Source organism: Plodia interpunctella, chromosome 21 (assembly GCF_027563975.2).
Source record: "Plodia interpunctella isolate USDA-ARS_2022_Savannah chromosome 21, ilPloInte3.2, whole genome shotgun sequence".
Classification (NCBI taxonomy): Eukaryota; Metazoa; Arthropoda; class Insecta; order Lepidoptera; family Pyralidae; genus Plodia; species Plodia interpunctella.
In genome coordinates, this window is record NC_071314.1 from 6,755,021 (window position 1) to 6,779,860 (window position 24,840).

At 34.7% G+C, this 24,840-nt stretch overlaps 1 protein-coding gene across 1 annotated transcript in view; it reads right to left on the minus strand.

Moving 5' to 3' along the window:
• LOC128679513 (serine/threonine-protein phosphatase alpha-2 isoform) overlaps positions 1-24,840 on the minus strand; it is a 40,774-nt gene that overhangs the window by 9,618 nt on the left and 6,316 nt on the right. The window lies entirely within an intron of this gene.

The following is a 24,840-nucleotide window of genomic DNA, read 5'->3' on the forward strand; positions in this document are numbered from 1 at the left end:
CCTGCCGCGTCTGTCTGTTCGCGATAAACTCAAAAACGACTGTAGGGATTTTCATGCGGTTTCCACGAATAGATAAGTGTGATTCCTGAGGCAGATGTAGGTGTATAAATTATTGCTTTTCCCGAGCGAAACCGGTACTAACTAGAATGAAGAAACTAAATAAGAGACTTAATTGAGAACATTTTGAAATGTCAAAAAAAAAATATCTTCATCAATACAAAAGGTATACGCTTGGACTACTTAGAACTAATCTTAACTCTAATTGAGCGAATTGATTGGTACAGTTAAAAATTCACTTCAGTGTACAATTTCATAAGGTCAACGACCAAGACTATCCATAAGGATAAATGAACACATTTATTACGAGTATACACATCGAAGAACCTTGCAAACTCTCGGACGTTCAGTGAAATTAGCCATAATTGTTATCAATTGTCAGCGAGCTAAAACAACTATAATCTCGATCGGCACGTGTACTGTCATACTAAACACGTGTCCTCGAGCGTGTTTGAGAATCACTATTGTTTCGTGGAAGAAATCATTGGCGTTTAGTCACAGATGAATAGTTATTATAATTTCGCACGTGAGGAAGTTCTAGTTGACGGAATTGAGAAAATCTTTGTGTGATTACAAGAAATTAGTTATGAAAAGAAACGGAAAGAAGAGGTCATTAAGTAATTAAAATCCACATTCATAGTATCCCAGTATTATCTGATATTAACAACAAACATAAAGAACACGATATAAACGATGTCGGAATCGGAAAAGATAACATATCACACTAATACTAGGACAAATTAAGGAACTTATGAAAATAATAAACACGACTTTTGGCTTATTAATCAGTAAATTAGATTCACCGTTACGTATTATATTAGCTTACACATAATATATACGTTAGTATATTAGTTTAAACATAATAGATGCTAGACAAACAAGATCAATAGTAAAATATTTGGACCAGACACATCTAAAAGTTGATGACAACATACTGGATAGCAAACATATTTAATAAAAAACAAAACAAACTCGACTAGAGACTAACGTTCACACAAATAAGCCAGGAATCCCTAAAGGAGCATAATTAAAACGGAATGTAGACAAGTCCATTATAGACGCTGGTATGACGCATCAATATCTGGCAATTCTGCATGTGCAATGGCGCCGGCTTGACTGGCCGATAACCTCATTATCTAGCAGACTACTTCGGCTACTGATTGTAAACAGGCCGCATTTCCAACTAATGTTTTAGAACTCAAATGAAGAATGTAACCAAATCCAAACGCCTAGGTCATCATCATATCGAGTGTGTTATTGCTAATACTGGTGTCAGATTTTATCGAAGTCGCAGTTAAGGCATCTGACATGACTTTTAAGACTACTTATCGCCGTCTAGTGGCAGGTAGTCGCATGCACACTAGTGAAATAAACTGTCCACCAATGTGTTGATTTCCTCACGATGTTTTCCTTCACCGGAAGCAGGTGGTGGTCTATGAAAACTACTATATATGAGTCAGATTAGTATACAAACTCATAATTGGTTAGGAAAACATCGTGAGGAAACATGCATACTGGTTGATTGTTAACTTGTGTGTGAAATGGAGAAGGCAATGGCGAACCAATACATAAATAGTGCCAAGAAAGTTGTATGTATTAAATGTCACGACCCTCAGCCATGAGGAATGAACTATGAAGAAAGTAAGTGTGTTTTTCTACATAAAGGCACCGATAAGAATATAAGCTCTGAAATAAGAAGCATTACGAATACGTGCAATCAGTATAAGATCGGTCATAGCCAATTTCAAGTTCATTGTAAATATTTGCGAAAAATTAAAGCATCACAACAAACAAATTCCATAGTATTGGCAAACGTCTGAGAAAACAACAAACATCTAAAAATTTATTGTGTTTGGCGAAACTTTTCTTAATAAGACTTGTAAAAAGATTCCGATTTTCCGAATAAACATTTCGATAGAATTCCGAATTCCGAATAAACATTCGAGACAAAACGTACTTTTAGCTCGAAGTAAATACGGTAAATCATAAAGTTACTTAACTCTAGCCAAATTTTAAACAGTAATTCTATTTCATCCACTATCTTTGTTGTTGAGCAGATATGATCTACTTACTACCTAACTAATATTATAAATGCGAAAATACATTTGTCTGTTACCACTTCACGCTCAATCTACTCAACCAATCATCTTGAAATTTTCCATTTGGAAGTACGAAGAAAGGGAACGGAACATAGGGGTTTCATCTCAGAAAAACTATTATTCCCTTGGGAAATTCTAGCGGGGGAAGCCGAGGGTAAATGCTAGTAGTTAATAACACAAAGGCACAGGTAACGAAGTCACGTTCAATCACGCGGAACAGTCTGTAATTTGACGGAAATTGGGTCCCGATGAATGAGGAGGCGTTTGAAACTTTCATCTGGGAGCGAAAATATAACGGAATATCTGTTATGAAATAATAGTTTGTGTACAGACTAAATGTGAAAAAGGCGCTCCGATCAATATCGACGGGGAAAATGCATATAGCTTATCATTGTTGTGTAACGTGACATTCAAGTTGTCTGATTGTATCCGTTTAATCTGGCTACACCGGACTGCTTTACTCTATACAGGGTTACAGGTATCTAACGCCTAACCTTCCAAAGGCGCATAAGGTACATAACTAATACTAACATCTTTTGTTCTACGACTTTTGTCTAAACGTAATAATTACAAAAAAAAAATTAACACTTCTAAAAAAGGGGCTCGTAGATTTTTGTAATTCGTTATACTGGATGCGATTGAGGAATATTTTTTTGTAGTGGTTTGAATATCTCCAACATTAACTATTCTCTTCTTTGCGTGTCTAATTAACTATATTATATTTTAAAGCAACAATCTTACATAACCAATATTTATTCTAGATACACAATCTAGAGCGGTAAACATCAGTATTTACATAATAGCCACAGTTCAGTATAAAATTACAATCTGGTGTAATCCAGCGGTTATGTTAGAATATGGAGCGAATAAATAACATTAAAACAGGGTAACAAAATGCGTAGATTTTATTTAAATATTGGATATAGTAGGTATATACGATATAGCATATTATATTCAACGTGGCACTGCTCCCAGCCTTCTGGGAACATTACTTCAAGCCAACGAATTGCCGAGACTGGCATTTTTGTTAATATTTAATTTGTAAGTATACTATAAGTTTAATTTAGTTAGTTTAAGCTCATAAATAGTTACAGCATATAAACTTATCCAGTCGTCCAGTGTGAACGTCCAGTGTTGTCGTCCAGTAGTTTCTAGCTTGTGAGAAATAACTATAAATTTAAAGATTGACGAGAAAAAGTGCCTGTGAAGGTCTAATTTCTGAATAAATGATTTGAATTTGAATTTTTGAATTTGAACATAGCTACTGTTGAATAATGACTTTTCTAATTGACATTTAAAAACTTCAAATTTTGATCACTGGGTCAAGTATATATATGACATACCTATTGTTATATTTATCTCGGGTGTATCCCGTTAATATGCAAACATGCCTAAGAGGTTGGAACTAACCCGTGGTGATAACGTGAATAAGTTAGGATGCACGTAGGCCGTGTTGAACCATTCTGAATATTGAATACACGAATATTTGCCTGGCTTTTATCGTACGCCAGACGAGTGCTAATGGCCCATTTGTGTTGCACAGATTAACGTGGCTTAATCAGCTATTAATGGTCAACAACTATAATGCTGATTAAATGCTCGTGCTCAAAAATATTGATTCAAAATATACTAACAATGTAGTATTATTACCAAAGTTAATTTATAACACGGGCAAAAAAATTGGTACAGTCAACAGCACATCAACCTACCCAAATTCATTGCAAACTCGTCGCTATTACCGCGCCGCGCCGTAATTTCATGCAGGTTAACTTGATGTGCCGTTGACTGTACGTTACTCCCAAATACGAAAAACTAAAGGTTTATTTACATGCTAAATAAATATAACAACAAATTATAAATGTTATATATTTTTTACACAAGGCCTTTGAATTACATGCGGCGAGTTTGCAATGAATTTTGGTAGGTTGATTGAGGTTGAGGTTGGCTGTACGTTGTAAGTTTTTAAATAACGGCAAAGATTTCCTACATACTGCCTGATCTAATTTTATTTATATGTACATACAAATAAAATTGCTCTGTCTTATTTTTACTTTATTTTTGAAATATCAAAAAAAAAAAGTCAAACGTAAATTCATTCCAATCATTTGATTACGCCACGATCTCTGGAGGAGTGCCAACAAATTGATGATGCCATAGTCAAGGATGTTTCACATTATTTCAAGCAAACCTAGGAAAATATATTTTCGTCTGTATGATACTTAATTGAATATAAGAGTCTTTTTATTTGTATAACAATCATAAATCGGTTCACAGCATATATCTATCTTATATCTACCCACCAAGTTTCAACAGTTAAGTCTTAATAGTGACAGGCGGACATGTCAAGTCTAATGGAAAAAATCGATAAACCTAAATATTGTAGATATTATTATTATTTAATATTGTAGATATATTTTGTGCAACGCTTAGAAAAATAAAGGCTCAGCAGAATCTGATCAAGATTTTCATTATCGGGAATGTTGTAAGATAACAGACGTACATATATCTTATCTCAATCAAACTCGACAAACTTGGCGAAAACGAAAATACTTTTCAATTTGCTCTGCGTAAAATCAATTCGCGTCCTTGAAATGTCGCCAGCAATTGGCAACTGAATTAAGTCGACCCTCGAGGGGATTAAGGGCCGTGTCCGATGACCCTAAATCAAAATTAATAATACCTACAAAACAATACCCTTCTAATACTCGGGTTTAACTTTATTGGCTTTCACAATACAGTGACGCAATGCGGATCACTGGCGCTTTAAAGGGATACATTACAGATTTTCAATCAATCAAAGTATATTTTTAAAATAAAATACATTTTTAACACACTTCAACATTGTTGAGTTTCTTAGTTCTAGTTATTACCTAAAAAAGGGGCTCGTAATTTTTCGTAATTCGTTATACTGGATGCGATTGAGGAATATTTTTTAGTAGTGGTTTGAATATCCCCAACATTAACTATTCTCTTCTTTGCGTGTCCAATTAACTATATTATATTTTAAAGCAACAATCTTACATAACCAATATTTATTCTAGATACACAATCTAGAGCGGTAAACATCAGTATTTACATGATAGCCACAGTTCAGTATAAAATTACAATCTGGTGTAATCCAGCGGTTATGTTAGAATATGGAGCGAATAAACAACAATAACACAGGGTAACAAAATGCTTAGATTTTATTTAAATATTGGATATAGTAGGTTTATACGATATAGCATATTATATTCAACGTGGCACTGCTGCCAGCCTTCTGGGAACATTACTTCAAGCCAACGAATTGCCGAGACTGGCATTTTTGTTAATATTTAATTTGTAAGTATACTATAAGTTTAATTTAGTTAGTATAAGCTCATAAATAATTACAGCATATAAACTTATCTCGTCCAGTGTGAACATAGCTACTGTTGAATAATGACTTTTGACATTTAAAATCTTCAAATTTTGATCACTGGGTCAAGTAACCTGCAGATTGCTAACGCGCGTGCGTCTTACAAAATATTGTTTGACGGTGACATACCTATTGTTATATTTATCTCGAGTGTATATATCCCGTTAATATGCAAACATGCCTAAGAGGTTGGAACTAACCCGTGGTGATAACGTGAATAAGTTAGGATGCACGTAGGCCGTGTTGAACCATTCTGAATATTGAATACACGAATATTTGCCTGGCTTTTATCGTACGCCAGACGAGTGCTAATGGCCCATTTGTGTTGCACAGATTAACGTGGCTTAATCAGCTATTAATGGTCAACAACTATAATGCGGATTAAATGCTCGTGCTCAAAAATATTGATTCAAAATATACTAGCAATGTAGTATTATTACCAAAGTTAATTTATAACACGGGCAAAAAAGTTGGTACAGTCAACAGCACATCAACCTGCAGCAACCATGCAGGGTAACTTGATGTGCCGTTGACTGTACGTTACTCCCAAATACGAAAAACTAAAGGTTTATTTACATGCTAAATAAATATAACAACAAATTATAAATGTTATATATTTTTTACACAAGGCCTTTGAATTACATGCGGCGTGTTTGCAACGAATTTTGGTAGGTTGATTGAGGTTGATTGTTGGTTAAAAACTTACAACGTACAGCCAACCGGCTGTACGTTGTAAGTTTTTAAATAACGGCAAAGATTTCCTACATACTGCCTGATCTAATTTTATTTATATGTACATACAAATAAAATTGCTCTGTCTTATTTTTACTTTACTTTTGAAATATCAAAAAAAAAAAGTCAAACGTAAATTCATTCCAATCATTTGATTACGCCACGATCTCTGGAGGAGTGCCAACAAATTGATGCCATAGTCAAGGATGTTTCACATTATTTCAAGCAAACCTAGGAAAATATATTTTCGTCTGTATGATACTTAATTGAATATAAGAGTCTTTTTATTTGTATAACAATCATAAATCGGTTCACAGCATATATCTATCTCATATCTACCCACCAAGTTTCAACAGTTAAGTCTTAATAGTGACAGGCGGACATGTCAAGTCTAATGGAAAAAATCGATAAACCTAAATATTGTAGATATTATTATTATTATTTAATATTGTAGATATATTTTGTGCAACGCTTAGACAAATAAAGGCTCAGCAGAATCTGATAGACGTACAAATATCTTATCTCAATCAAACTCGACAAACTTGGCGAAAACGAAAATACTTTTCAATTTGCTCTGCGTAAAATCAATTCGCGTCCTTGAAATGTCGCCAGCAATTGGCAACTGAATTAAGTCGACCCTCGAGGGGATTAAGGGCCGTGTCCGATGACCCTAAATCAAAATTAATAATACCTACAAAACAATACCCTTCTAATACTCGGGTTTAACTTTATTGGCTTTCACAATACAGTGACGCAATGCGGATTACTGATTTTCAATCAATCAAAGTATATTTGTAAAATAAAATACATTTTTAACACACTTTAACATTGTTGAGTTTCTTAGTTCTAGTTATTACCTATGTACAATATTACAGGATGGGTTCCTTAGCTCAGCAACTGACCATCGAAATCAATTTACTCAAACCATTGTCACTTGAAACTAATACATATATTATACGTAACTATCATTGTCCCAAAACTAAAGTATTTCTCGGCGTTATTAACTCTTAGTGTCATTGTAGCATACGAGTAAGTACGGTTCACTTGCATGCAACTAATACTCATTTGTATTTATAAAGGTAGTGAGCTAGTCTAACTAAGATTGTCCCAGAACTAAAGTTTTCCTCGGCCCTTGTTAGGTGTCATTGTATCGTAAGAGAAACTGTCTACTCGACATGGAGACAGTGGAAAGTATATACTTTACATGGAGAAAAAATACCTAGCAAATATATAATATATTATATTTACCGATCAATGTTATTATTGTAAATCTCTCTTTCATCTGAGCATTTTTCCCGATGTTATTCTCAGCCACAAAACGCAGGAGCCCAGAGGTGCTTTCCTACTTCGTCTTCCGCGCTCCGCACGTGTCTTCGGACAAGTTTAATATGCCAATTCTCCGAATCATCAACAAGATGATAAAATATTGAACCCATTACCCTCAGATTAAAATATTTTAATAACAGTACATAATGTCAATATCAAAATATAAACAGCATGGAATATTGTTAGCAGACATAAATAAATAAATATTAGGACAATTCACACAGATTGAGCTAGCACCAAAGTAAGTTCGAGACTTGTGTTATGGGATAGTATCTCATAACACAATATACATCATGTCTATATATATATATATATATATATATATATATATATAGACATGATGTATATTGTGATATATATATATATATATATATATATATATATATATATATATATATATATATATATATATATAGACATGATGTATATTGTGTTATATATATATATATATATATATACATGATGAGTAAAATTACGAAAAAAATATCTAGTTCCTTTTTATACAATTTTAATTACAGCGGCTGGGTGGGAACCGTTAGAATTATAACGCCTTGAATGACGCACTTTTACGACAGATGAGATAGACAGTATAATCTGCTTAATGTCGTCATTACCGTAAAGGTCTCCCTTTATAACCTCACTTTTAATCTTACCCTCATTTCTTTCAATTGCATTGGTAAAATGTTGGCTAACACAACAATTATACTATTTTTAGACACAACTGTGTTTTTTCCTATATCACCAAAACGTTCAGTCTACTTTCCTGTTTGGTCTATATTGAATATTTGGTCCACTTCCTCAGACTAATATATAACTGTTGGCTTACCTTTTCTAGCTTCTGTCATTCTTTTCCATTTGATGAATAATCCTCGTACGACCAAACATATACCGATATTGGAATCACTTTACATAATGGGTGACTGGAGGGTCATTAATAACATAGTAGGGATGACGTGACCAAGGTTAAGGGTAGCTCGACCATGGCATTCACCATTAGCGGTCAGTCCACGGGGATTGAATGTTTACTTGACCTCCTTCCAAACCTTGACGGCACCGGCCGCGGTAACCACAATCATTCTTTTCGTGATGTTAAACCTAGTGTCTTGACGACCTCGGTAGCGCAATGGTAAAGTTCTTGCTACTGAACCGAGAGGTCCCGGGTTCGATCCCCGGTCGGGTCATGATGGAAAATGATCTTTTTCTGATTGGCCCGGGTCTTGGATGTTTATCTATATATGTATTTGTTATAAAATATAGTATCGTTGAGTTAGTATCCCATAACACAAGTCTCGAACTTACTTTGGGGTTAGCTGCAATCTGTGTGATTTGTCCTAAAATATTTATTTTATTTATTTATATTCTGGAGTGTATGTCAGATCAGTCAGTAATCTTCCTATAACACTATATGTAAAGTCATAAAAGAGGAAGTGTTTGTAATGTTGTGTAGGGGGTGATCTTCGGAATTACTCAAGAGATAGATAAATACATAATAACCGGTGGCTAATTTTTAACTGAAAGTTGGAAAACTCCGCCATTTTGGAATACATTCATTTTACAACAAATTAATAGAAAATTAATATTCATATGGTTTTTTTGCCACTAAGTGCTCCTGTAACATTATGTTAAAATAAATTGATCTTAAATTTAATTAAAATGAACAAAGAGCACTCAACTTTTACGTAATGCTTAACCTAATAAAACAATTTATAGATGAGAGAAGTACGGATAATTATAATCTCAACAGTATCTGACTGAATGTAAATAAAGAATTTGGGTCGAGGTTAGGAGAATCTAAAAAGCTTGTTAGCGCGTTCCCTTTGAAACAAAACTGAAGATCCTTTTAATAACCTAAGTAAGGAAAGATGTCGTGAAAGAAAGGTCATGCCGAAAGAAAAATTAATGAGAATGATGAATATATCCGAAGATAAAACTACTTTTCAGAATACAATTCTGATAGCTTATCAAAATATTCCATTTATAATTATGAAGGATGAGAATTGATAAACCTTTAAAAATGGTATTCTTAACAGATATCTAGATTTAATGAATGGCAACTACTTGAAATGGAAAAGTTCGAAAGAAAGATAAGAATACATCTAAAAATAGGAACGTTTTGTTAGCGAAAATATACAATTATGAGAAAAGTCAAAAAATCAAATTAGGACGTCGAAATGGAAGCCTACAGTAAACCAATAGGCGAGTAGGTAAAAATAGCCATCTCATGTTGGGCTTAAACAAACATCCTTTGACGTCATTCCGAGGAAGGCGCTGTAAATTTTTAATATTAACAGTTGCTTTATGGAAAACAATTTTGGGAATAATGGAGCTATTATATAAACATTAAATGTTCACCATCGAGAAAACTTTCTGCAGTGACATCCCAACATCATCTCATCACAGTAATATTAAAGAGCTAAGAATATTACGTTAAAAACCATTGAGACAAGTAGACTGATGATGAAACTAGACCGATCGGTTTGGCAATAGGATTAGAAAAATAAAATTTGCTGTTTGGGAAATCAGACCAAATATTCAAAATAGACCAAACTAAACCTATAAATAATAAAAACATATTTTTATTCATCCAAAACCCCAAACCGATTTGAAAATTTCCTTAATTTCCTTGCTAATACATAATAGATAGTTACTACATAATAGAGCGCGACAATTTTATTCATTTATAGAGTTGGAACATTTTCTTCCGTTCACAATAGTACATCAGGGGTATAAATGGAAACGAAGGGAAATATTATTCGAAAATGCTTAAAATTTGTTTCTCGAGATCGAGGTCAGAAGAGCTTTGTTGTCAAGTAACAATTTCGGAAATAAGCGAGATATTTTCCCGTAAACATAATCTTTAGGTACCTTGACTGTTGTTATGATGAACCAATGTTTAATGTTCGCCTCGAGATCTAATCCCAAAAGCAATTACTTTTCCCCAATTAGCAATGCTTCAATTAGTGCTACATTTAAATCAAATTAAGGGCAAGTAATTTGCTTGGATAATGTCGCATTTACATTAAACTGGATATTTACTTATTAAAACATCTGACGTAACGAAGGCTTCCTCCAATCGTGGTACTGTCAGTATGCAGCACTGTCCATTTGTCGAATTTGCAGTGAATTTCTGTCTTGATGCGATTCTCTTGTTTGCTGTATTGTTGACTGAATTTCCGACGGTAATCCTTTGAGACTAAGTACAATATCCGTGGTCAACAAAATCTGAAGGTATGATTATAATCACCATAATACATACCAACACGGTGATATAACTTTAATAAGTCATTGGGAATTTTATTCGCTCTCCTAAAAACATAAGTATTAAAGTAAACATATTAACATCGGTTTAGTGCAAAGCTTTCACTAGAAGCATGTACTATAGCATTATCATTTAGTGTGCAATAAAGTTTAAATGAACAAATGTCTAGATTTCCCAGAAAGGAGTAGTATATTGTCCCAAATACCATGTGCGATTTCAAGTTTGTTGACACAACAATATACAGCTACGTGCTCTATTTCCTGTCTCCGAGAATAGAGTCCCCGTACCACCCTTAGCTACGTACTCGTAAGCGTGTCGCTGAGACGTTTTTGTCTGTCAACTTGTGACCTATTTCGCATTCAGTTCCTTGTTTTGCGGTTGTGAATTATCATCTAGTTTCTAGTCAGACATTTGTATCTTGATAGTGGAGAACTGAAATGTTTTATGAAATACCAGCGGCCGTTCCGGCGTCGCTCGATTAAAAAAACCTTCCTCACAAATCACAATATCTATTGGTGAAAACCGCATGAAAACCCGTGAGTATATCGCGAATATACAGACAAGACGCGGCAGAGGACTTATAATATGTCACTTACATATTATAAAATGATATGATCGAAGGTAAAATTGAAGCTAGAAGGAAAGCCAAGAAGGGCATTGACAGATGAAAAAAAAAAACAAGGCAAAAGTCGTATAGGGAGGTAAAATATATGGCAGGGAACAGAGTACAATAAAAAAAATACTCCATCGAAAAGAACCTCGTTTTTAAATTGATCGCGTGGATAACTGGCAACCACACAAGCATTGATGCTGCAACTCTGCAAAGGGTATCAACAATTATTAAAGTCCTTTTAAAAATCAGCAGGTGCAAACGTAAACTATTCAATATGGATGGATGCATCTGCTGCAAGGACTAAAAAAAGATAATTCCTTTGAAAACATGTTTTAAAAATAAGAGCTTACCTTCGATCCTGATAAAAAATATAATTTAAAAAAATATGCTCGTTTTCATAGAAGGTTATTTTAGTATCATTGCATTTTTACTACCTCATATATCAGAAATGATACGTAAGGGATCAAATTAGACGGGATAAACCACGTAAATTTATGCAAATTGTAAATTGATACTGTTGTTTGTATTGGTCTCATCCTTACATATTATAAAAAAGCAAAAAACAAAAAACTACCGGCAGAATGTAATTATTTACGTTTTTCAACTATAGTGTTTCCCGAGGATTGTTTAACTGTATCATTTATTATGGTTTTATCGGAGCGAAGCCGGGATAGGCCGTTAATCCCAACTAATATCATAAATGCGAAGTTTGTTTGTTACCTCTTCACCCATTATCTACTGGACCTGGAGATCGAGTATGTCATGCACATTCAAATGGTCAAACCGGTAGCGGCATCGTGGATCGGGTCGGGAGGTTCCCTCTATTGTGGTTGAGCTTCGCGATGGCTGACTCACGCGTCAACTCGTGAACGGGTGCTGCCGGGGGAACTGGTCAGCTCGATCTTTTATTAAAAGTTTTTTTTTTGTTTGGTTAATTATACATATATATATAAGTATATATATATAAGTATATATATATATATAAGTATATATATAAGTATATATATATATTTTCCTTTCATCAGCACTTGATCACAATCATAATATGTTTCAGTATACCTTTTGACCATGTACTTTATTATGTACTTAATGTTATATTACTGATAAAAAATTATACATAAATTTATATATAAAAAATGGTAAGCCCTTCTGGCATAATAGGGACCAACACTGTTTGAATGAGTTTCTTTCGGCATTTCTTCTCAGCAGTGGTCGTTCCGAAATGCTAGTAGTTTGTAGCTTTGGTAAACATCATTTAATTTAGATTATGACGTGAAAAAGTGCCTGTGAAGGCCTAATTTCTGAATAAATGATATGATTTTGATTTTGATTTTGACCGATCGTTACGAAATTTGGTACATGGGTAGAAAACAACTTAGAATAACACATAACCCTATGTGTTTTTTTTTAACCCTTTTATGCCGAAATTACCACGGGAGCGAAGCCCAGGGGCGCAGCTAGTAATATATAAACAGCCATATCGATGAAAGATGAGGACCAATGTTTCTTGAAACCATATTTTTTGTACCAAATAATTATTTCTAATATCGATAGATATCCGAGAAAGTTACGGGACATATAGTTGCAAGTACTTTATCTGTCTATTTCATCATCAGACTGAGTGGCCAACAGTTTTATGTTTGCCCGTTGAACTGTGAAGCCTTTTGTAACGTCCAATGACACAATTTATTGAATAGATTGCATTGATTCAAAAATTGATTAAACAATAAGGTATACTATATTACTGCGATGTTAGTAATTTTCCGTACAAATCTAGGTAATTCAGTAAAATGATTCAGATTTATCTGATCAGTTGACTGATCAGATAAATCTGAATCATTTTACAGATTTGAATCTGTGAATCATCTTATTATTGATGATATTGAACTTAAATTTGTTCACTATTTATAAAATACCTGATGAAGCATTGCGTAAGAATCTTCAAATATAAAAGTTGATTAATTATCGATGTGTTCGAACGTCATTTATGTATGGAACGTTGGGACGAGACCAAAATGTTGTGATTTTAATTTTGTCATATCTTTGAGCGCAATGTCATTATCACAGTGATTGGTTCATATATATATTAATGTAAGGACTTTACAATTTTCAAGTCATATAACAGTTCGTGAGTCATACAAATATTCTCTGATCCCATCATCACGAAATCTAAGTTTCAACCAAGGTAACTTCTTGGTACCTGTCCATTACTGGAGGTTGGTCGTCAGTAAGCAAGGTACAGACCAGCCTTATGAATGAATAAGACAACCATCTTGTCGTCTACACTAGTTTTCAAGTTCGATCTGACCTGACCGGTCAGAAAAATGATTTTTTTAAGATTCACGTGGGTCTTTATAATTATAAAATACAGTATCGTTGAGTTAGTATCCCATAACAGAAGTCTTGAAGTTACTTTTGGGCTAACTCAATCTGTGTTATTTATTGGTCGCAATTTATTTATTGAATGAGAAAATATAATAAGCTTAGCTCATCTGACACCGTGATTACCTTATCAATTTGTTTGTGTAATTACTTGCAACATCTGGCCAGTGTCCAGTCATGTTCATGCTTTTGGCGCAGGTGGTTTATCGTGACATCTCTCAGACGTTGAGTAGCCAGCCGGTTGAATTTTATTATATGTAGTAATACCTATATGTATTTAAAAAGGTAATGTATTTTAGGAAGACAAATTGAAGGAACTCTTCCAATCTCTCTTCATAGTCGTATTCCTCATGGCTGAGGATCGTGGTCATTACACAACAACTTTCCTGTCATTATTAATGGAGTGTTTCGCCATTGCCTTCTCCATTTCAAACATACAAGTTTATAATCTACCAGTGTGCAGGTTTCCTCACGATGTTTTCCTTTACCAGAAGCAAGTGGTGATCGATGAAAACTACTATACATGAGTCAGATTGGTATACAAACTCGTGTGGTACGAGTAGGATTCGAACCAGGGACTTTTCGATCCACAGACGGGCGTCTTAACCATTACACCACCACCGCTTCCAATCTACTAACGCAGTAATAGATTGAGAGTATTTATTGGAAAGTTACGTGATGGATAGTTTCGCGTGAAATACTTGTTCTGAACATAATTATTACATTGCGTGAAATACGAATGCAATTATCACATTTCGAGACTAATATAGATATATTGGAGACTAATATAGTATTTTTAACTATTAACGATCTTGAAGTGCTACTTAAAACTGTTATTCATTGCAAATTTGTCACTATTACCGTAGCATAGAGTTTCTTGCACTTGTACATTGACAACCTCGGTGGCGCAGTGGTAAGGTTCTTGCCACTGAACCGAGAGGTCCCGGGTTCGATCCCCGGTCGGGTCATGATGGAAAATGATCTTTTTCTGATTGGCCTGGGTCTTGGATGTTTATGTATATATGTATTTATTATAAAATATAGTATCGTTGAGTTAGTATCCCATAATACAAGTCTCGAAATTACTTTGGGGCTAGCTCAATCTGTGTGATTTGTCCCAATATATTTATTATTATTTATTATTTATTTATTGCCGACAATGTATAATAGTTGATTCTTGAAGAAAACTCCGATGAATACAGGCGACCACGTCAGCATATACGAAACATGTGAGCGGCTGAGTCAACGCACGTGCGTCCAGAAATAGATCGCAACCTTCGGGATCCTTGAACCACACCGGCGTCAATTAGCTAACGTGTCGAAACAGCATTTGGAGCAACCGCAACCGCGTAATAAGCAACGATAGTAATTTCAAAATGTAATGCCAGTTAAACGCTATCGTACAAGGTATTGGCGAATCTGAGTAAATTGCTTGCTTGTCCTTTTGTTGATACAAAGCTTGCATTACTACATCTACGAAAATGTTTTAATCAGAATAGGAAAAAAAAGATTGTTAATCACAAGATGGGAAATGTTAGGACAAATGATACGACACGATGCCTTGTTTAGTTATATTATATAGAAGAGATACATCAAGTAAATAAAAGAATAAGTGGGTTCCGTGTCGTATGAATTAGGGAAATAAATAACTATGGCGAGGAATCATTGGAAGGAACACCATCGACAAGAGCATAGCTTTTTAAATTAGACCAGCCGCCCTGCCGACTTCGCTCGGGTGAAACACCCGGCATAAATTATACACCTAAACCCTCCTCAGGAATCACACTATCTATTAGTAAAAACCGCATGAAAATCCATTTTTGAATTTATCGCGAACAGACAAGACGCGGCAGAGGGCGCTGTTTTATAATATTAAAATAAGATGATGTTCTCATCCTTCTTCTTCTAAAGGTGCCTCTCCATCTAGTAAACTAGACAAGTTTAATCCAACAGCCTCCGTTAGCGATGAAACGATAGCTAATGGATTTTGTCATTACAGCTGTTCAAGCCAATCTATTATGTTACCTGTCCTTGAATTGCGCCCATCGTAAACATTATTACTGCACACAAGGGCGTGAATAGACTACAGTTTATTGTCCACTCTACTTAATATTTTTCTAGGGTGTGTTTGTTTCCATGTGTTCTGTTTTTGGAAACGTTGTCAGGTGGTTTCGAGTAAAGCCGATTCGACCTTTTAGGTTAACTTCTTGACACAGTATAACAAAAAGATACTTCCCGCTGTACGTTTGTCTCTATTTATGCTTGATCTTAAAACTACGCAACGGGTTTTGATACAGGTTAACAGATAGAGAGATTAAAGAGGAAGGTTTGTATGTATATAACATGCATTATATTGCACCCGTGCGAAGTCGGAGCGGGACGCTAGTCAAATATAAGGAACCATGGCAAGCCCTCTAAAATGCTCGTGGGTAACGTCACAGAGAAGACAAATAACGTATAACGTACAAGGAAATTATCCAATTCAAGTTCGTTACTATCAAGATTAATTAGAGAAGGACCAGACAAAACCGGTTAAAACCGGAGCATTGCAGAAATCGTTTAAGCATTTAAACTTGACATAGACGAAGGCTGTTAATTAAAACTGAAAGACACGCAAGTACATTGACAGGAAGCTCGCGTGAATTACAGAAGGAAAAGTTCTTTCTTGCGATTTCTGTATAAATATTATTTTTAATTTCAGCGGCTAAATTTTTGACGACCTTGGTGGCGCAGTGGTAAAGTTCTTGCCACTGATCCGAGAGGTCCTGCGTTCGATCCCCGGTCGGGTCATGATGGAAAATGATTTTTTTCTGTTTGGCCCGGTTCTATATATATATATATCTCACAATTACGTTCTGAAGCTTTCTGAAGTTATATGTCACAAAAAAAAACAACCGAATATATTCATAATGAGATCAATGATGAAGTGGGTCTTCAAAAATTACAGTATATCTATCTATCCCATGACTAATTGAACGAGTAACTGCTTACAACGATACATGTTATATTGTGGGCAAGCTCCTGATAGGAAACCAAGAAATTATTACGCAAATAACCTCTCTATCATCTGAGTGTCTCTATCGTCGGAGCCCAGGGTCCGCTTTCCTACTATTTCGTCTCCATACAAGGAAATTGTATTGTTATAGGTTATTACGCAAATACCATACTAATGTACAATTTCATTCGTGCATAAGTCGGAAGAAGGATTATATACGTGACAGAACTGATTCTAGATTCAATGTTTCCTTGTAAGATAATATCGTTGTTTATTGAAGATAACGCGTCCTGTATTGTGCAGTTTGCACGTTGCCACTGTTTATAAATATTGTTTTCATTCACAAGATTCGCTTTGTTGGATGATAATGAGAAATCAATAAACCTAAAAAGCGCAACGTTATATGTATTCCTTGATCGATTTTTAAGATAAACTGATTTGACTTTAAAGCGGTGGTGGTGTAATGGTTAAGACGCCCGCCTGTGGATCGAAAGGTCCCAGGTTCGAATTCTACTCGTGCCACATGAGTTTGTATACCAATCTGACTCATGTATAGTAGTTTTTAAAACCACCACTTGCTTCCGGTGAAGGAAAACGTCGTATGTTTCCTGGCACACTGGTTGATTATTAACTTGTGTGTGAAATGGAGAAGGCAATGGCAAACCACTCCATTAATAATGCCAAGAAAGTTTGTTGTCTGTGTTTCGTTCCACGTAATGACCACGATCCTCAGCCATGAGGAATACTGCTATGAAGAAGAGATTTGGATAATGGATAGAAATTCATCGTATTCTTCATTTATACCAGTAATTAAATATGTTCTGAGACTCATTCATGGAAATCAGTTTCTGCAACGAAATCGAAGTTCAAAAAATCAAATTATTTTTCTTTTCCCAACAACTTTTATAGCCAGTTGTTGCTTAATACATATCGTAAAAAGGCGCGAAAACCGCATTCATACAGTGAATGCGATGAACTCTATTTTCCGGTTTTCACCAATAAATTAGTGATATATAAGGATTAATTTTTAATCCTTAGATTTAGATTAAGGTTTAGGTGTATCAAGGTTTTAGAGCGAAGCCGAGTTAGGTCTCTAGTAAAACATAAATTTACACAAAGTCATTATTGTATGAGTCACGACGTTGGTCCCGCGGATAAATTGTCATAGAAAAAACACCTTTTGGCGTATTGAAATTCTTTCACTGGTAGTCATACAATGATAATAATAGAATCGACAAGACAACAAGACACTAACCTGGTCATCTCGTTTCTCCTATATTTTCATGTAAGTTAATTGTGTTTCACATCGATATATATATATTATAATCAGCACTCGGATCACAATCATAACCTGTTTTGATATACCTTTTGACTATGTACATTATGTACTTTTATATATTATTAGAAAGAAAAAAAAAACATTGTAAGAAACAATAATGGTAAGCCGATCTGGCATGATAGGGTTCAACACTGTTCAAATGAGTTTCTTTCGGCATTTCTTCTCAGCAGTGGTCGTTCCGAAATGCCAGTAGTTTGTAGCTTGTGAGAAATAACTATAAATATAAAGATTGACGAGAAAAAGTGCCTGTGAAGGTGTAATTTCTGAATAAATGATTTGAATTTGAATTTGACAGTTGTTACTGAAGATGGCGTGGCATAGGCTCTTTAAACATTCATTTTGTTTTGATTCCTTTGCATGACCATGTTTGTACTGCTTATATCCCAATTAGAGAGTCCCAAGGTCGGAATGTTTTGTGTACAAATACCTTACTATCTTGAATGTGTGCGATGTGGAAGGTCGTTATGGGTGGGCAAATATTTGACAGGATTCTAAATTCTAGATCGAATATTATACTTTAGTTAGGTTTAACTGGCAGATTGCCAGATGGCATTAAGATTACATTCTTAAAGTTGTTCAATAGTTTAAATAGATAAATAAAAATATACTGAGACACGATAATACAATGTATATTCATACTGATTGCAATTACAGTCATATATTTATATTTAGATATAATAGAATGAAAATTTACAAAATTGATCAAATTTTCAATACTGCAGATAACTAGTGTAATAAGAACACTAAAGTAGATATATATAGCGGTTAGTATAGATAGATGCTGTACATACATAGACAAAGATGAGGGTTTCCAAAGAAATTAATAAATAATACAAACAATATATATATAATACAGTACAAACCGGGAAACGTTAAGGAAATGCAGACAGACAGACAGAACAATAGCCTAAGATTTACTACACCAGAAGAGCATACATGCGTTGAACACTAAACTAACTTCCGCGTGTCGGCAGGAAACCCAAAGTGTAAACATACTCTGCATTCGTTGCACCGATAAATTTTAATAATTTCGCGGGTATTTATTGATTTAATTTCTGTAATGGAGGTAGTCATTGATAGTGAACCTGCTTATCCTACTAATAATATAAATACGAAAGTTTGTGGGGATGTTTGTGTGTATGCGTTTGTCACTCTTTCACGCGAAATCTACTAGACGGGTTCTTATGAAATTTGGCACACGGGTAGAATATAACCTGCAATAACACATAGGGTACTTTTTATCCCACAGCTAGTACTAAAAATGTGGTAAGTAGTTGATAAATCTGTACAAGGATTTCAGTTGAGTCGGGAAGAAGGAAAACTCTAAAGGTCACTTCTATCCCAAAAGCACCGGGAGCGCAACGCAACCAGTATTTTTGAGTATTGTTTTCTCTCCGATACGTTTGTCCTCGAATCTCATGCTATCTCTATCTCATGTGCTCCTAATCCTAACCAGCGTACTAGCGCCACTGTAATCAATTATTTTATTTGAAGAAGTTACCCAAAAGCTATCCTTCACGTGGGCTAAGCTGTAACTTGACCGTTATCGGTACATTAAACAAATGAAAAGGCAGGGTTTAGTGCCGGCCCGACGTCAATTACAGTTAGTGTCGTAAAAATAAAGTATTCTAGACGTTTATAGCCTTTCGGAACTATAAAGGTGATTGTTGCATAAAAGTCACAAGCAATATAAAAAATAATTTAGATGTTTTTATTACTATTACACGACCACTATCTTCCTTTTCGAGTGTGTTAATTGCTAACATTACTGTCCGATTTTATTCACTCGCCTAAAGACATCTGACATGACTTTTACGACTACCTGCCTAGTGGCAAGTAAACTAAGTGCGATATTCGACTTTTCTCAGATGACATACCAATGGATCAGATCTGGTGACGAAAAAGGTTGATAATTTCAGCGGCCGCTGTATGGACTGAACTTTAATGCTTATAATATTTGGGGTAATATGTTTCAAATCAATAAAATAAAACACGACATAAAGTTTAATATTAAAAATATAATAATAATCTACAATAATGTGATGATTCAACCCCTTTTGCTTTGCAACGAAAAATACGAAAGCATCCAGGCGCAAACCGTTCATAAAAAATATTGCACTGTCTCGAAAAACTTATTAAACTTTCATACATAATTCATGAGGCAGGATGAAAAGGAGAGATAATAAAAATCCCGCTTATTACCGTAAAGACCAAGCTCAAATTGCCAGATGTCGTTTGATTTGAGATGTTTTTCGAGTATTTACTCAAACTAGACATTTGATCGAACGAAAAGGGACACTAAAAATATCACCTATTTTTAATATATTATTATTTTTCATTATTTCTGCTTCACGAGAATGTAAAAATGTTTATCCTGATTTCAGATTTTTCATCGAGGCACTGTCAAATTGTGTTAAGGCACAGTATTATAAAACAAATACGACAGTGCTTACAGTACGACCACTCCCTGCCTCCCGCTGAAATTGCCCTAACTCATATTACAGTTACCGCCTGTCTAGGGACGAACGTCCGCCGCGTATTGTACGTTTATAGCCTCATATGTTCCCGTTTGGTACGCGTTTACCTCCACTATATTACGTTAGTGTGGATAACAACGCGTTAGTTTCATACATTTTGTTAGGATTCAGTCAAGACTATAAAATTCGTGATGGAATTATTCGATAAATCGAAACTATTGTATTACTTAGTTTCGAAAATGGCCTAAAGGAATTATACAACTGTAGATATTCAAACTGCCGTTTTTTTTATAAACAATCGTATATGTAATGTGACCTTGAACAAGGATTAATATACGTAGGGAAACCCCGGGGAGTAGCTACTCCAATTAACAGTAAATTAAACACTCTTTTGTGAATGCACTTTGGCACAATTCCAATTGTAAACAGAACAAACATAAATGCGATCTTCAATTACATATATGTAAAGTTAAACGACCCACATTACACATTCTTCGCTGAAATTAGACCATTTTTAAATGTAGTGTGCAGTTATTGTTGGATGTAGGGAAACAAGTGCGAAACGAAGGAATGACAAGAGTTCATTGAACTATATTCGCGAAAGTCTGTGACTTTACCGCAGTGCTTTTGCATACGTGTGTCGCTATGGTGACGGCATAAAATTTTCTGCAGTGACGAGTAGGCAAATTGCTTGCAGCGCAGCGATACTATTTCCACTAATGAATAAAATGCTACAAAAAAAAACCATCCAGTTACATTGCAAGTAACACTTTTAGTGACGAATAAATTTGACAAGAAAATTACATTGATAATGACTTTTGAAAGTTTCGTATTATAATATCGTGCTGTTCTCAACACTGAGGTACTCAATATCATCGTCATCGTGTAGGCGAACGACAGAGCAATAATATTTGGACGAACGCTGGAGCCATAACACAAGAAAAAAGAAGAAAACTTGTCATTCTGTGCGTCAACCTGCGCAGACTTCTATGCTACGGTATTGGCGGAGAAAGTGGTTGAAAAGAAATTAACATTCAACCTACCCAAGGTTACGTTGATTGACCAAAACTATACGAGAAAATAGGTATATGATAATTTTACGATAATAAATCATAACGCAAGAGCAATTTTTAGAACAAAACATGTTGTGACATGAGATAACAAAGATTTTTGAAAGAAAAACAAGTCGTAGTAGAAGGAGAACGGCCGGAACATAAACATTATGGAAAAGATGTGCGGTACGAGCCTTCTGTTTACACTGTACTATTTCTGCTCGCGAACGGCCCATTCGAAGTGGACAATGTGGGCATACCACTAAGTATCCTTCTTACGTCCCAAAAGAACATTTATTAAATATAAATATAAAATTGACGACCTCGGTGGCGCAGGGGTAAGGTTCTAGCCACTGAAACGAGAGGTCCCGGGTTCGATCCCCGGGTCATGCCATCATGACCCGACATTGTTTTGACCAAGGGTTCTGAAATGAATTCTGAAATTAGGATGACCTCAGTGGTACAGTGGTAAAGTTCTTGCCAATGAACCGAGAGGTCCCGGGTTCGATCCCCGGTCGGCTCATGATGGAAAATGATCTTTTTCTGATTGGCCCGGGTCTTGGATGTTTATCTATATATGTATTTGTTATATAGTATCGTTGAGTTAGTATCCCATAACACAAGTCTCGAACTTACCTTGGGGCTAGCTCAATCTGTGTGATTTGTCCTAATATATTTATTTATTTAAAATTATTTATTATATAGTGTTGATTAAACTTTTTTCTTCTGAGAGAAGGAGAAACTGTTGTGTTATGAGAGAGAGAGAGAGTAGGACAGAACAATAATATGGTGGTAGTATAGGTTGTACAATTTTTTTTCTAACAACAACGCGAACATAAAGTTTGTTTTTAAAACCAAATCCGTCCCAATGCTTGGCAAAGGTATTTCCTTGTCTCATTCCTTTCAAATAAAAAAAATAATGATTTTTTAATTTTATGCGAGACACAAACTGGGATTTCAGTCAATCTCGTGGCCCACGACCTTTATGATGGCTGGATCCGCGCCCGTCCACAATAGATAAAAAGTTTCGTAAAGATCTGATTTACTGAACGATTCGTTTTTTCATGGTTAAAGCGTAGATATATTTGTTAGTATAGTTGATGGCCAATCAAACATAAGACTTTGTTTATCTAAAAATATAGGATGGTAAATGCTCAGCATTTTTTTTTAAATGCTCGTTGTCGGCAGTCGGGTCATAAGCGTGTAATACAATTTTGAAATATAAAGCCCTACTGAAAGCTAGAGAGATATTATACCGACCAGGGGGCCTACCATCGACTTTTATAAATCGATTCCAATGCAACTCATTTCAATTTCGGAACCTAAAATGAATCGCATTCATACTAAAAATTAACCGGATGGTACGAATTTGCGATGCAGATCAGTTTAGGTCGCAAAGTGGATCGCGTTAAGGGATGATGGTAAGCCCCCAGAACTGTTGTTTTAGAAAGAACGAATAATAACTGGTGTTCATCACACATCGAGCTGTCTTGCTACATATCTTATCACGATGCACTTCAAAATGGAAAATTCAATGGCGAATCAATCCATCATCAGTCGAGATAAGTTTTGTGTTTATTTATATGTTTTTATCTGAAGTATTTTTATAAATAAACATGACGTGTTTATTTATAATAATATACTTCAACTTTTTTATATAATTAAGATACATTGCATCTTATTAATAAAAAATGTTAAAGCATGCTTTAAGCTGAAGTATTTATTGTCTAGTTCGATATTCAAAATTCTTTACTGAACTTAGGATGATTAAAATAAGTCAAAAATTACTTAGAATTGCGTTTACCGCCAAACGTTTACGTTTTGACTTCCAAAGTGAAGAAGTACGATGTCAAATATTGTAAAGTCCAATAGTGACACAACATACTTTAGCTTCCTATCACTACATAGAACAAAACAAACTCTTCCCGCTGTCTGTCTGTAATGTATACGTTTAAATATCTTTAAAAATACGCAACGCATTTTGATGTGGGTGTTTTTTAAATAGTTAAAGAGTGATTGAGGAAGGTTTAGGTGGTAAGATATATTATGGTTTTACCCGAGCGAAGCTGGGGCTGACCGCTAGTAAAGTATACAGTAACGTTTTTTATGAATAGTATTCATATTAATAGTAAAGTTTTTTTTATCAATAACAGGGCTAATGTCTATGGATAGTGTTTTTGAGTTTGTCCTACATTTTGTATTTCCACCGATTAGCCGCTTAGCAGAGCGTAAATTGAACATGAATATGATGGATACACTCATTATAAACCTGTCATTATATAAGTCTACAAAAATGTAGTTTAAAAAATATTGGCTCCGTAAAACGTGAGATCTCTACGTGGGATAAGTACGCCATTGTATGTATCTTGCATTAATTTTGTGTACGTTATATTCGTGCAATAAAATTATTAATTAAAAAAAAAAAACAAATATGCGTTTAAAAACGGGAAAAATACGTTTCCCTGAACACATAAAAAAAATATATAAAAAAATAGTACCATAGATTAAAAGTACAGTACAAAGATGACTTCGTAATTATAAACATAAGTGTTGGCACAGTATATTAGTGTTGCTTTGGTATCAAGTTTCTACGCGTATAGAGAGGTACTTATTGATTTTAATATTGTTTTCTCCGTCTAGACTTCGACTAGACGTCTGAAGACAACTTTCTACTGGTCGCTGTGCCACTATGCCCCTTATGGAAGACCGAGCTATTATAAAATAGAAACCGTACAATGTACCTATTTACATCAAACAGCATAAGCATTTTTTTCTAAATCCACAAATTTGAATTTAAAAACTAAAAGTTTAGCCAAACTGGTGATGAGCCAAAACCATATTCACGCGTTGTAAATAGAGCTCGATTGTGGAATCGATCGAATAAATATTTTGATCGATTGTCGACTAAAGTATTATTTAATACTATTACTGCTTTATATAAATGTCATTAGTTCATGAGGATTAGAAACATTCCGTCTTTCGCTAACATGAGCACGAGTAGTGTAAAATTTTAACTTCATTTGTACGTAATATACTATGATCATAATCTATACTATTATTATAAAGAGGTAAGCGTTTGTGAGTTTGTATGTTTGAGGCGGGTAATCTCCTT